The 13,091-nt window shown below is 43.7% G+C and overlaps 1 long non-coding RNA gene across 1 annotated transcript in view; it reads right to left on the bottom strand.

Moving 5' to 3' along the window:
- LOC135968285 (uncharacterized) overlaps positions 1-9,156 on the bottom strand; it is a 28,527-nt gene extending 19,371 nt beyond the window's left edge. The window contains exon 1 of the long non-coding RNA XR_010582947.2: positions 9,076-9,156. This is a non-coding gene — a long non-coding RNA (uncharacterized lncRNA). The remainder of the gene's footprint in view (positions 1-9,075) is intronic.
- Positions 9,157-13,091: the final 3,935 nt, after the last annotated feature.

The raw sequence follows: 13,091 nt of genomic DNA, 5'->3' as shown, positions 1-13,091 counted from the left end.
TCAGGGATAGTATTAGGTTGGAAACCTGACTGACCAGCAGTTGGAGGACTGACTTTCCTGGGAAAATGCCAAATGCCTGAATCTCTCAGACATTCCACAGGTATTTCATCAGGTCTCCCCAGGGTTTGCTTCCCTCTTTGCAGAAGACTGCATTACATTCCACATTCCAAGAACCTTAAAAAGAATAGCCATGTTGTTCAAGCTGTGATGTAAAAAAAGTATTTTCCCTACAGGGAGAGCTGCTCTCATGAAATCCACTCTTGCAGGCCACCCATGGTTTCACAAAAAGATACTTTTGACAGGCGGCCCTGAAATATAGTTCTTATACTTATGATACATGATATTTTGTCTTAAAGCATGATATTTTGTCTTTAAACAGAAACCAGTGATTTACACCTTGAACACTAGCCTGGGACAATAAGAGTTCTTGCCCAAGACCTACTTTAGGAAGAACCAAGTCGAATTCACAGCTTCTGTGCTCTTAGGTGCAGGCTCTGTTCTCTTCCTTGACAATGATGCTCTGTGTGACTCTTTGTTCATTTCCCAGGATGGGGAGGAAAGAGACAGCACAATCAGATAGGGAAGTCCCCTCTGGGTGACCCTCCTCGCATCCAAAAAGCACTGTCCCACTTCCCTCAGCTCCCTTATTCCCCTTGCCTTAGGGCCTGCCTGTTGCCCTTTGAGTCATTCTTAAGAAAACCATAGAAAGCTGCGAGGGAGCTGACCTGTTGGATCCCACCAGCAGATGCGTGTTGCTGCTATCAGCCTGAATTTCAGAAATCTCCAAGGCAAATCTTCTTGTTAGGCATTTTATTCTCTATTAAAGTACTGACACATTTTGTACAATTGCCCTTCTGAAAGAGGTTATTTCACCATTAATGGACTTTTTAAGCTGATCTGCAATTCAGCTAAATAAATAAGTGGTGAAGACACGCAGGCTCAAAACACATTACTCTTCACAGGAATTAAATTAGTGCTTTGAAAATTTCAGCTTTTAGGAGGGTGTTCTTTGCCCTTCTGTAGTCCACTAAGCAGGGACCAAGAATCATAAATAAATTGAAGTAATACATTGAGAACATTGTTTCAGTTGAAGATGTATTTTTTCCCTAGACTTGAAGGTATTCCTTCTTTTGCATATTGTTAAAAGTTTCCATTTAATATGAATATTACACTAAGGGTACCTATGTACTTGGGTCTGGGCTACTTTCTGTTAACCATTGCTGAGGTATGTGACCTTTAGCTATGGGAAGCTGGAATAGCACCAGACTCTCGGTAAAAAGAACAGCAAAACTTTGCTAGTTTACGTAGTTTCTGTGAATATCAGTTTCCTTATTTCTTTTTCTTTTTTTTTTTTTTTTTTTTTTGAGACAGGGTCTCGCTCTGTTGCCCAGGCTGGAGTGCAGTGGCGTGATAGCTCACTGCAAGCTCCGCCTCCCAGCTTCACGCCATTCTCCTGCCTCAACCTCCCGAGTAGCTGGGACTACAGGTGCCCGCCACCACACCTGACTAATGTTTTGTATTTTTAGTAGAGACGGGATTTCATGTGTTAGCCAGGATGGTCTCGATTTCCTGACCTCGTGATCCGCCCACCTCGGCCTCGGCCTCCCAAAGTGCTGGGATTAGAGGTGTGAGCCATCACGCCTGGCAAATTTTGCCATATTATACTTTAAAGTTTCTTTTTTCCTAGTGATTGTGCTAGGGTTTATCATATACATCTTAACTTACAAAAATCACACTGGAATGACCGTGGTTTGGGTAGGGCTCTATTTCTCTTTTTCCCCTAACCATGCCCAGCTATTAAACACTAGTGACTGCTGATTTATTGCTCTATGGTTTTACTTTTTCTTTTTCTTTTTCTTATTTTTGAGAAGGAGTCTTGCTCTGTCGCCCAGGCTGGAGTGCAGTGGCACGATCTCAGCTCACTGCAAGCTCTGCCTCCCGGGTTCACGCCATTCTCCTGCCTCAGCCTCTTGAGTAGCTGGGACTACAGGCGCCCGCCACCTCGCCCGGCTAATTTTTTTGTATTTTTAGTAGAGACGGGTTTCACCGTGTAAGGCAGGATGGTCTTGATCTCCTGACCTCGTGATCCTCGCACCTCAGCCTCCCAATGTGCTGGAATTACAGGCATGAGCCACGGCGTCCGGCCTGCTCTATTGTTTTCAGTGATCCCCTGGGGGCATAAGAAGTTAGTCTGTATCTTGAATTTCCTCACAGTTGCCTCAACACAACCTCTACCGTTCTTGAAGTTAGGTTTAAACTTAGGTTTAAAGTTAGGTTTAAACACTTAGGTTTAAACTTCTTCATGCTCTGCTGCAGATTGGGAAGAGATTAGGAGTTATCCTTTTTATAATATGCTGCTTCTTCCAGGGAGAATCTCTAAGTCAGGGCTCTGGAACTGGGGTGGGAATAATGCAACCTCTAGCCGCCCTGCTGTAGCAGCCGAGTGCTTGCTGGACTGGGGATAGGGGAGGAATGGGGGAAGCAGCTGAGATTTTCTCAGCTTACTCCCTTAGCACACGGGACCACGGCCTCAAGAGGTGGAGCAGGGTTTTCAGGGCCCTAGTTTTTTCAGCAAGCTGTGTCTGAAGCCCCATCTGGGAATCAGGGCTGGGTAGACCAAGGGAGCCCCCACCTCTTGAGGACACTTGCCCAGGACCAAGCCTCATCAACAGGCAGCTAGGGGCAAGATGAGACAAGCCGATGTCCTCTTTCTGGGAAGAAAATCCACCACCGGGGAGCTGGCGGGAAAGAGAACCCTGTGTTCTTGGCCGCAGCGATGTGGAGTGGAGTTTCCACATTACCGAGCAGGGAGGGGGAAGAGAGAATGGCCTTGGCGCAAATACCACAGACGCACCTTTTGTTGACCAAATTGTCATAGATTTCTCTTAAATAAATGTTCCTCTACTTGCTCTTTTTCTTCAGAACTTTTTCAGAGGCTTTAAATGGTTGTCTTTTTAATGGTATGCATTTGATAAATGTTAGTTAACTTCCCTGCACCTTTGTTTCCTCACAAAAGGCTGAAAGGATCTCTAAAGTCGCTTCTAGCTAACAATGGTTATTTTAGTGTTTCATAATCATTCACTGCCCTAGAAAGACTTCTTTGATCATACCCTGTTTTTTGTTTTGATGGACTTAGGGATCAGCGTTTTTTCTGTAGAGCAGGTGGAGTCACAGAACACTGTAACAGATGATGAGGAAGGAGGTTTAATACCTTCTCTTTCCCACAATTCAGAACCTTCACAGCCCTCTAAGTCTTTCTGTTTCACCCAGCTCCTCAGTGTATTTCCAAATAAATAATGATTCAGTGTTGCTCCTGGGCTTTCTCAGGAGCCATGCTGGTTGGTTATTTATTCATAATGGCAAATTCTGAAGAATCTTTATGAACCGTAATAGCTTTCCATAAGCATCTTTTGCCTACTCTGCTACTGTCAATCTCATTTACAACAGTACAATTAGCACAAGTCCTTCCTCGCCGTTCAGCGGTTTGTTGACATTATACCAATGTCTCAAAGTTATCCTTTTGTGCATTCGAGTTTCTGATACAATTTCCCTGTGCTCTGGTTTAGTGGTTTTAAGTCCTGGTCACACACTTGTCCTTATCTCTGCTCTCTGCATAACCACTGGATTAATCATTACGTGATCAGCCATGACTCTGAACGATAGAGCAGCACATGCCAAATTACCCGTGCTGTGTTCAGGGCTTCTCTGAGTTCCTACAAAGGACTTCAAAGTCTATAAGAGCCTAAACCGGGTAGCTGTATTACCTGTCTTACTTCCAGATCTAATAATTCACCAGATTTTTACCTCAGAATATCAGAAAGACTATCAGCGACCGTAGACCAGGAATCTTGCTTCCGACACAATTGCAATTTAAGGATCCATTATGACTGAAAATGAGGAAAGACGTAGAAAATAGAATATGTATAAGCACCTGATAGAGATATGGCCTCACAAAAAAAATCTGATTCAAAGAAAGAAAAAGGAGAGGAACAAGGGTCATATGAGAATAGAGAAAGAAAATACTACACCTGCTGAAAAGCTAACATTAAAAGCAAAAAACCTCCAACATTTTATAACAATTTCTAAAATATTGCAAAGCAATACTTCCTGCCAGATCAAAATGAAATCCCTGGTAATATATGCCCCATGATTGCTGATCTCTGTTTATGACATTTATCTTTATGAATTCAGAGTTCATAAGGGAGAAAGGCTAAAATACTATTGGCATTATCTTCCTCCTCTTCATGAAGAGAAATGTCAGTGTCATAATAAAGATGAGGTTATCTTTGATAGAAATACACTCCTCTCTATATTGTATTATGAAATTATAAATTTTAAGAAATCAGCCTAGTTTAAAAAATGTCCAAAAATATCTTCACTTTTATTAGTAGATAATAGAGTTATAGATATTCAAAATTATTCCTATTTGGTTTTGGAAAATGAATTTTGGACTGCAGGATGAATTTGTGTACATTTGCTATTTAGGGAATTCGTATTGAGTGAGATGCTGAGGCCCTTGTGAAGATCTACTCAGGAGAAATTCATAAAGTCTCCCTATTTTCCCTCTGGTTCTCTGATCAGCTCCAGTATGCAATTAATTCCATATTTGCAAAAGTTGCCATCACCTTTCAGTCTTAGGCAAACCACATTTGCCTTTCTAAACTCGCTCGTCTGTCAAGCTCTCAGCTTCCCTGGGGTTAGAAGAGAGAAATAAGTGTTTTTTTGTTTTGTCTTGAAAAGACTTTCTGGTCGGGAGTAAGAACCTGGAATATCTTTCCTTCTAGGTTCTGCAGGCTGCATATGTAATCAGGGAAGGTGACAAGGCAATAAGAGAGTTCAAAAAACGGGGCCACTGGGAGACAGCTTCATGCTTTTCTAGGGATGAACAGTGGATCACTGCTCGCAGAACTGGTTTGTAACATTTGCTAGATTGCTATTATGTATACATTCAAATCCACATTTCTGGTTATATGTCCATTTCTGCATATCATAGGGTTTATGCCATTTCCAGTGATAGGAAAGATCCTAAGGACAAGAGAAAGAAACAGATGGATAAAGACACACATGACTGCATGAAATGGCAGAATCCTTCACATGGGGGCCGACTTTCTAGAGGCACTCTGACTTCAGCTAGCTGAATCCCTTACCACTCATTAATGACCAAAATCAAAGATACTTCCCAGATGTTTGAGACCCATTCAGAATTAATACATAAATCCAAAGTCAGTATGTGAAGGAAACACTCTACTATTCTGTGGAAAGCTAAGTATTGTTATGATTTCAAAACAATGAGAGTACCAGTTTGGTTTTCCTACTGATGGGCATCTTACCATATTTTTCCAGGCTATTTCCCCCAAGCATATGCTTTTCATTTGCATCAGAAGTTCTCTCATTGACATGATCATGTCCAGTGTTGACTCCAGCTGGTTTTAAACAACTAACCCACTGACTAACTGCAGGAATAACGTTTCACTCAGGCAGAATGACGATTTCCTTTTTCTTTTCCCTTTGCTTTTGTGACTTAAGGAGGGAAACAGTGATATACAGCTTGTGTTCCCAGTGATGTGAATTTGAAGCACATAACAGAGAGAAGCTAGGTATAACAACGGAGACAAAGGGTTTGTAAAGCATAAAGGGATCAAAGGAAAATGTCAGTGAAAAATAGATTGAAAATGAAAAGAGAGAAGTGGGCAGAAGAGGCTATAAAGGAGAGAGGAGCACCCTATCTCTAGTAGAGGAGGGTGGAACGTGGGGTCAGAGGGTGGTACGCTGAGGACATAGAGCCATCTAAGAGAGGTTGAGGGTAACAAGCCGTTATTTTATTTTATTTTATTTTATTTTTTTGAGACGGAGTCTCACTCTGTCGCCCAGGCTGGAGTGCAGTGGCCAGATCTCAGCTCACTGCAGCTCCGCCTCCCGGGTCTACGCCATTCTCCTGCCTCAGCCTCCCGAGTAGTTGGGGACTACAGGCGCCCGCCACCTCGCCCGGCTAGTTTTTTGTATTTTTTAGTAGAGACGGGGTTTCACCATGTTAGCCAGGCTGGTCTCGATCTCCTGACCTCGTGATCCGCCCGTCTTGGCCTCCCAAAGTGCTGGGATTACAGGCTTGAGCCACCGCGCCCGGCCGTTATTTTATTTTAATAGTCCATTGAACAAATCGTTCATTGAATTTGACTTGCCAAATGAACACCATATATCATATTGTAATGAGGAAGAAAATGAATGTTCAAACAAGACTGGACCCACAAGATGAAGGAGGAAATACTTAAGATTGTGAAGATCTAGATCGCTCAGAAAAATGGAGCATGAATCAGTATTTTCTGACTGTCACTTTCAGAACTTGTCCACATGAAGTCAAGATGGTAAACGTCTTATCTCATAAAAAATGCAGGGAAGTGATTTACCATCTTCAGTTGCTGAGGACAGATGGTCATATATCATACACAGCAGGCATTATCAGGAGATAAAGTAAGCAGTACCTTACATAGCTCAGTTTGAGGAATATTACAGGACACCTTATTTCAAAATACCCACTTACTTAAAGTCATTCCATTCTTAAAGCTTTGCTACTCTGGTTCGTGATGTGTTTTCCTTTGATGTTAGCACGGATTGATTGACAGTGTATTACAATAAAGTACTATGCAGCAGAGAAGGGAAGGGAGAAGGGAAAATGGGAGGAATCCACTTAGAAAAGTACAGAGTTTCCTAGGACTGAGGAAGGGTTCCAGGTGTTAAATATTTTCCTTCCTTTTTTTAACCTGAATAGATCGTTGTCACTTTCCTTCTCTTAATGAATATTTTATAGGAAAACCATTATGTTCAAGATTCTCGGCCGGGCGTGGTAGTTCACGCCTGTAATCCCAGCACTTTGGGAGGCAGAGGCGAGTGGATCATGAAGTCGGGAGTTTCAGACCAGCCTGACCAAGATGGTGAAACTCTGTCTCTACTAAAAATTTAAAAAAAATAAAATAAAATAAAAAATAGCCAGGTGTGGTGGTGGGCACCTGTAATCCCAGCTACTCTGGAGGCTAAGGCAGAGAATGGCTTGAACCCAAGAGGCGGAGGTTGCAGTGAGCCAAGATGGCACCACTGCACTCCAGCCTGGGAGACAGAGTGAGATTCCGTCTAAAAAAAAAAAAATTCTCAACCAGGGCCAGGGCCATTCCCTGCGCACTCCTCCCCACCCCCAACTGATCACACAGACACAGACACAGGGTACATTTGACAATGCCTGAAACATTTTTGGTTGTCATACTGGGAAGGCAGTGCTACTGGCATCAGGTGTGCAGACAGCAGAGAAGCTGCTCAATATCCAATAATGCAGGGGACAGCCCTCAAAAGGAAGGATGATCCAGCCTAAACTGTCAAAAGTGCTAGGGTTGAGAAACCCTGGCCTCCTAATACAGTTGTGTAAATGAAAGACAAATAGCTCCAGTCACATTCGCATGATCATCCATTCACTCATTCGCAAACATTTAGTGAATGTCCCCTATTTTCCAGTGTGGTAGGTACTAAGATGCAAAGATAAGATACACACAATCCCTGCCTTTAAGAATTTGCCACTTTCAACAAGAATGACACCATCTCTGATACGAACATTCAGAGCAAAGCCAGATGATTCCCAGATGTGCGATCAGGGGGCACCAAGAAATGGTAGCATTTAAATAGACCGGTATTAATCACATCGAGGAGTGGGGAGCACTGAGGAGGGGGTTAAGGTAAGGTCCAGCCAGGAAAGAGAAACCGGAGGGGCAATTCATTATGCAGAACCAGGGGCAAACCCATGGTACAGGATCGGAGCAAACAATCCGGAGTGGAAAGGATGAGAGGTTACATTGGAAGGGCAAATGAAGCCAGATTGCATGATGTCAAAAAGCCAGGCTAAGAAAGTTTTGTTGCTGTTTGACTCCTTTTTTGTTTTTTACTACGTGTTATAGCAAAGGGAATCCATGAAAGGTTTTTTGGACAGAAAATATCATGATCAGAGACATGAAGTTGAAACACTTTCCAGGCAGAAGTGTGTGAGTGGTGGCCCCCACTGCTTCCTGAACAGGCTGCCTGGAGAAAGAGAAGGAGCACCCACTCCATAAGGCCAAGCTGCCTTTTGCAGACACTGATCTTGCTGCTTATCTCCTATTTCCTTCCTTTCCTCGCTGTTAGGATTTCATCTTTGTTACTGGTTTTTGAGCTGTGACTCTAGGACTTCTTAATGACAATTAATTTTGATCCTCACATCTTAGTATCAGAACCACCTGGGGAGGGTGGGGCTAGGGAGACAGGATTGAGGGGCTACCAAGGGTGACGAATATGTTCATTGTCTTGACTGTGGTGATGGTTTACGGTGTGGGCGTGTGGTAAAACTTCCAAATTGTGTGTTTTAAATAGGTGCAATTTATGTCAAGTATACTACAACAAAGTTGTTCAGGAAAACAAAAAAAAAAAAAAAAAAAGAACCACCTCTAAGGCTTTTTATAACCTAGTGTTTCTGATTATGCAAATTTGGGGTGAGGCTTGAGATTTTGCATTTCTAACACACGTTGGGAAGCATTGCTCTATGCTGACCTGGATAAGCCATTTCCCTTCCTCTTCTGCTTGGTTTCCGGATTTCCCTGTCAAGATTCCTCTTGACGGGGTCTTGGGCACATGCCGACCTTACCTCGTCAACCACTATTCATCTCTGATCAGTGCGGTCTGCCTTCTCCCTTCTCCCACTCTAACGAAATTGCTCCTTCAAGGATCGTATATGATACTGATCATCAGCATTTGTACAGTACTTAGGCGCCAACTTTGTTCTAAATACTTCACATGTATTTTAACTCATGAATCCTCGTAACAGACCATGAGATAGAGACCATTGTAACCTCAGTGCTGGCTGCGGAGTCTTATTCTTAACCACTACTTGTCTTATTTGCCTATCAATGGCCTCTTTTTATTTGACCACTGAGAATGGAGAAAAAGAGCAACGCCTGACGTTCCAAAACGGGCCTGGCGCTCACAGCTAGTGTTGGGAATAGCACTCAAAATCCTAGGCAGACTGAACACTCAAACAAAGGATTCTTAGCAAAGCAATTTTACCTCTACGCAGAGGGGTGCTTCTCCTTGGCCAGTCGTCATGAAAGCACACCTGAACAAAGGGGCATGGAGCCTTTATTCCTGATGTAAGTCCTGCCCCTGTACCCTCTCCCCATTGGCTGGGGTTGGGTTGCACAATCTGAACTAATCCTGGTTGGCCAGACATTTGAACTTTTTTTAGATAAGGTGGGCACCTAAGGGAGAGAGGGAAAAGGAAAAGGGGAAGGGGTGTCTGCAATGAGCTAGAGAGCTAGTCTCCTTCCAAATAAGGAAAGGAATGTGAGCTGGTACTGATAAGCCTGGTACTGTGGCTTATAACAAAGGCAGAAAAGAGAAAAAGAGGAAAAGGGGTGGAGTGGGGAGGGGGATTACTGTGAATTGAAGAATAAAGGATTGGTCAGGCTATTTGAAGAGAAACTTCATCATATCCCACAGCTAAGATGTGTTAATTTCCTATTAGACGTAAACAACTTTGCAGAATACCAGCTTCAAACACGCTTACCCTGAGACTGTGGTAAAATGAGTCAAAGCAAGGCCAATTTGTCATTTTGTCTAAGAACAGATAAAAGTAAGGTCACTGTGTCACCCACAAAATACCAAACACCCCTCTCCCAGCCAAAATGACTGACTGCTACTTTACCAATTACAATTTTATCCTCTTTCTAACTCCCTCTCTACACATAAGATTTATTGAGACACCCAATCATAGAATTGTTGTACTCCTGAAAGTACCCAATTCGGAGTATGCCCCTGCTTCCTCAGACACCCTCTAAATCACCCAACCAAAACCCAGATCTTTTTTTTTTTTAAGATGGAGTCTCGCTCTGTCGCCCAGGCTGGAGTACAGTGGCGTGATCTAGGCTTACTGCGAGCTCCGCCTCCCAGCTTCACGCCATTCTCCTGCCTCAGCCTCCCAAGTAGCTGGGACTACAGGTGCCCGCCACCACACCCGGCTAATGTTTTGTATTTTTAGTAGAGACGGGGTTTCACCGTGTTCCCCAGGATGGTCTTGATCTCCTGACCTCGTGATCTGCCCGCCTTGGCCTCCCAAAGTGCTGGGATTACAGGCGTCAGCCACCGCGCCCAGCCAGCCCAGATCTTATAATAGGTTGTCACACACCTTACTGAGACACGCCATAATTATGCTGGTGTGTGTCTTCCCTGCCTGCAACAAGAGATAAGCCCAACTTGTTCAACTCCAAGTGTCTTCCTGGTAGCCTTTGTCTGGAGGGCACTGCCACCTCTGCGCCACATACAACTTTCCACTCCTTGAAATCCTCTTCTTCCTTGGCCTGCAGACATCATTCTCTCCTGATTCTCCTCCTATTCTTTTTTGACAACTTCCAGTGATTTCTACTTCCTGGTATTCAGGTCCTTGTGTAATCCCTTCCCCTTGAGTGTGGGCTAGTAGTGAATTGCTTCAAATGAACAGAATACACTGAAAACAATAGAATGTCCCTTCTGAGAGTAGGTTGCAAAAAGACTGGCTTCTGTCTTACTTGCCGTCTCTTGCTTTCTTACCTGCACACTCTTAGGGGAGCCAGGTGCCATATTGTGAGCTTCTATACGGAGAAGCCCATAGTGTCAAGGAACCCAGGTAGCCTCCCAGCTACAGCCAGTGAGGAACTAAGGCCATCGGTCCAAGCCTTGGAAGAACTGAATCCTACCAACCACCATTTGAGTTATGTTGAACTGGATCTTCCCTTCATCAAGCCTTGAGAGAACGGTGACCCTGGCTGAAACTTTAATTGCAGCCTTGGGAGAGACTTTGAAGAGAGACATCCAGCTTACCTGTGCTGGATTCCTAACCCACAGAAACTTAAGATAGTAACTTTTTGTGATTTCGAGTCTCTAAATCTTGGGATAATTTGTTATGCAGCCATAGATAACAATTACAGATCTCCATAATAGAATGATAATTTTTTTCCACAGCATAGATTTAGCTGGATCACTGACATAAACTCTTTCACAGTTGACCACTGCCTCTAGGGTAAAGGCTGACCTGACCCGTGATATATATCCTTTGCTTTAGTCCCAGTAAACTGCTTATAGGGCTCAAAACATGCCAAGTGCACTGTCTCTGTGACTTTGACTTCACTGTTGACTTTCCCTGGATGTAAGTCTTCCCAAGAGCTCCCACACTAGAATTAACTGCTCTTCCTCTGGGGTTCCAAAGCTCAAAGTTATGGAGGCAGGAAAGGTAGAGAAAACACACAGAAATGAGGAAATAAAGAAAAATACATTTAATAACACAAGAGACAGCGGCTAGAAGAATGATGGCAGAAATTCATTGGCTCCAAAAAGAAGGGACAGTGCACAGCAGCGAAGGGCGGGCTTGCCCACGAAGGGGATGGAAGACGTCCTTTGTGAGAGAGTCAGTCTGATCCTTAGGTTGGGAGTTACATTTGTAGCTGAGGGGAATGATGGTGGAAGCCTTAGGTGAAAGAATGCGGTTGCTGTTTTCACCCAATCAACATAAAAAGCCCGAGGCACAGGCAGATGCTTGGAGCCCTGCTCCCGTGTGGGCGCCCATCATGCAATAGCCTCTGGGTACATTTACCAATATTATTTTTAGATGTCATTTTTGGCTCTCAGAACGTTTGGCTATCAGAGTTACTTTACTCTCTACCCTTAAATTAGGTTTCTTCCCTGCGGATGTCGGGGGTTCTAGGATGAAACCGTATCAACTGTGCTCAAAATTGTTATTAAATTTCCTTTTCAGAATGTTGTTTTTATTTTTCCTGGGTGGGGCGGCCATTTGGTGTAAAGAAATGAATAAGGGAAAAACCTTTGCTAAAGGTAGCAACTGTGAGAAATATTTAACGGTATGCAAATTCAGCAGGCAGCTCCCCCACTGAAAGAGAAGGGAGGGGGTTTATTCTACCTTAAAAAAACGAAATGCATTAAAATGCAGTCATTAACTGGTGGAGTATTCTAGAATTGGCAGTTACCTACTGAGATTTTGGGTTAAGTTTCTCTGGGGGTATAACAAAATGGTACATCCTCATGGGAAGCAAGAAGAGAGGAGGACTTGGAGCAGTGGAGCACAGATCTTAGCAGAGTGGAAAGAAAGGAAGAGAAACGCCTTCCCGGCATCATTCTCATGGAAGATGGGGAAAAGCTGCCTGTGGCAGAAACAGGGAGAGCAGTTCCACCTGCCAGGGTTAGCCAGCGGCCAAGTGTTACTCATTTACTCTGCAAGAGTTTTGATGCTAGCCCCGGCAGGTTTGAAAGAAGCATTCTAAGCCCTGTTTAGGATGTGGGTCGTTAATGACAGTGACAATACATTTAAAGGGAATAAGACAGCCACGTATCTGGCTTTCACCGAACCACAGAGTTTTAGGACCCAGAATAGGCCTGAGCGCTGATAATATTTCTGTCTTTGATCATCAAAGGTCATAAAGAGGCTTTTTAATATGATAAGGCATGCCAATATTTTATATGGTTTATGAATTTCTTGAACTAATGTATATGAACACAGTGTTGTCATTTTTGCTTTTAATTCTATTGCTTGCCTGTTTGCCTGCCTACCTTTCTTTCTCTCTTTCTTTCCTTCTCTTCCTCTATCATCTAGAAAACCGGCCAGCGTTCCCAGGAACCGCAGGACCCCAGAGATGTTCCCAGCTGCATGATCCCAGGCATCAGCTGAGGGCAAGTCGACCTCTCTAAAGCTTTGAGCTGTGCAGGCTCCCAGGCTGCCTCAGCACCTCCCTCAAAGCAGAGCCCCCCCACCGGCAGTTCAGCCCATCAAGCCTTCCACCTACCCAGCTGCCTCAGTCACCCTCAGAGTCCATGTCTCAGTATCACCACCATTGGCCGGATTGTTCTGAATATTCTCTAATCTCACCTCATTCCCACCCATCTCCATCCTCCCAAATTATTCCAAAATGTCCCTTTGCAATTCATAGTTCGTCATCAATAAAGTCCCAGTGTATCTTCAACCTCTCACCTAAATATTCCATTCCGCTTCTTGCTCTAACTCAGGAGTCGGAAAACATTTTTTTTGTAATGGGCCAGAT

The sequence above is a fragment of the Macaca fascicularis genome, chromosome 18 (assembly GCF_037993035.2).
Source record: "Macaca fascicularis isolate 582-1 chromosome 18, T2T-MFA8v1.1".
NCBI lineage: Eukaryota > Metazoa > Chordata > Mammalia > Primates > Cercopithecidae > Macaca > Macaca fascicularis.
This window is presented reverse-complemented; position numbering and strand designations above follow the sequence as displayed.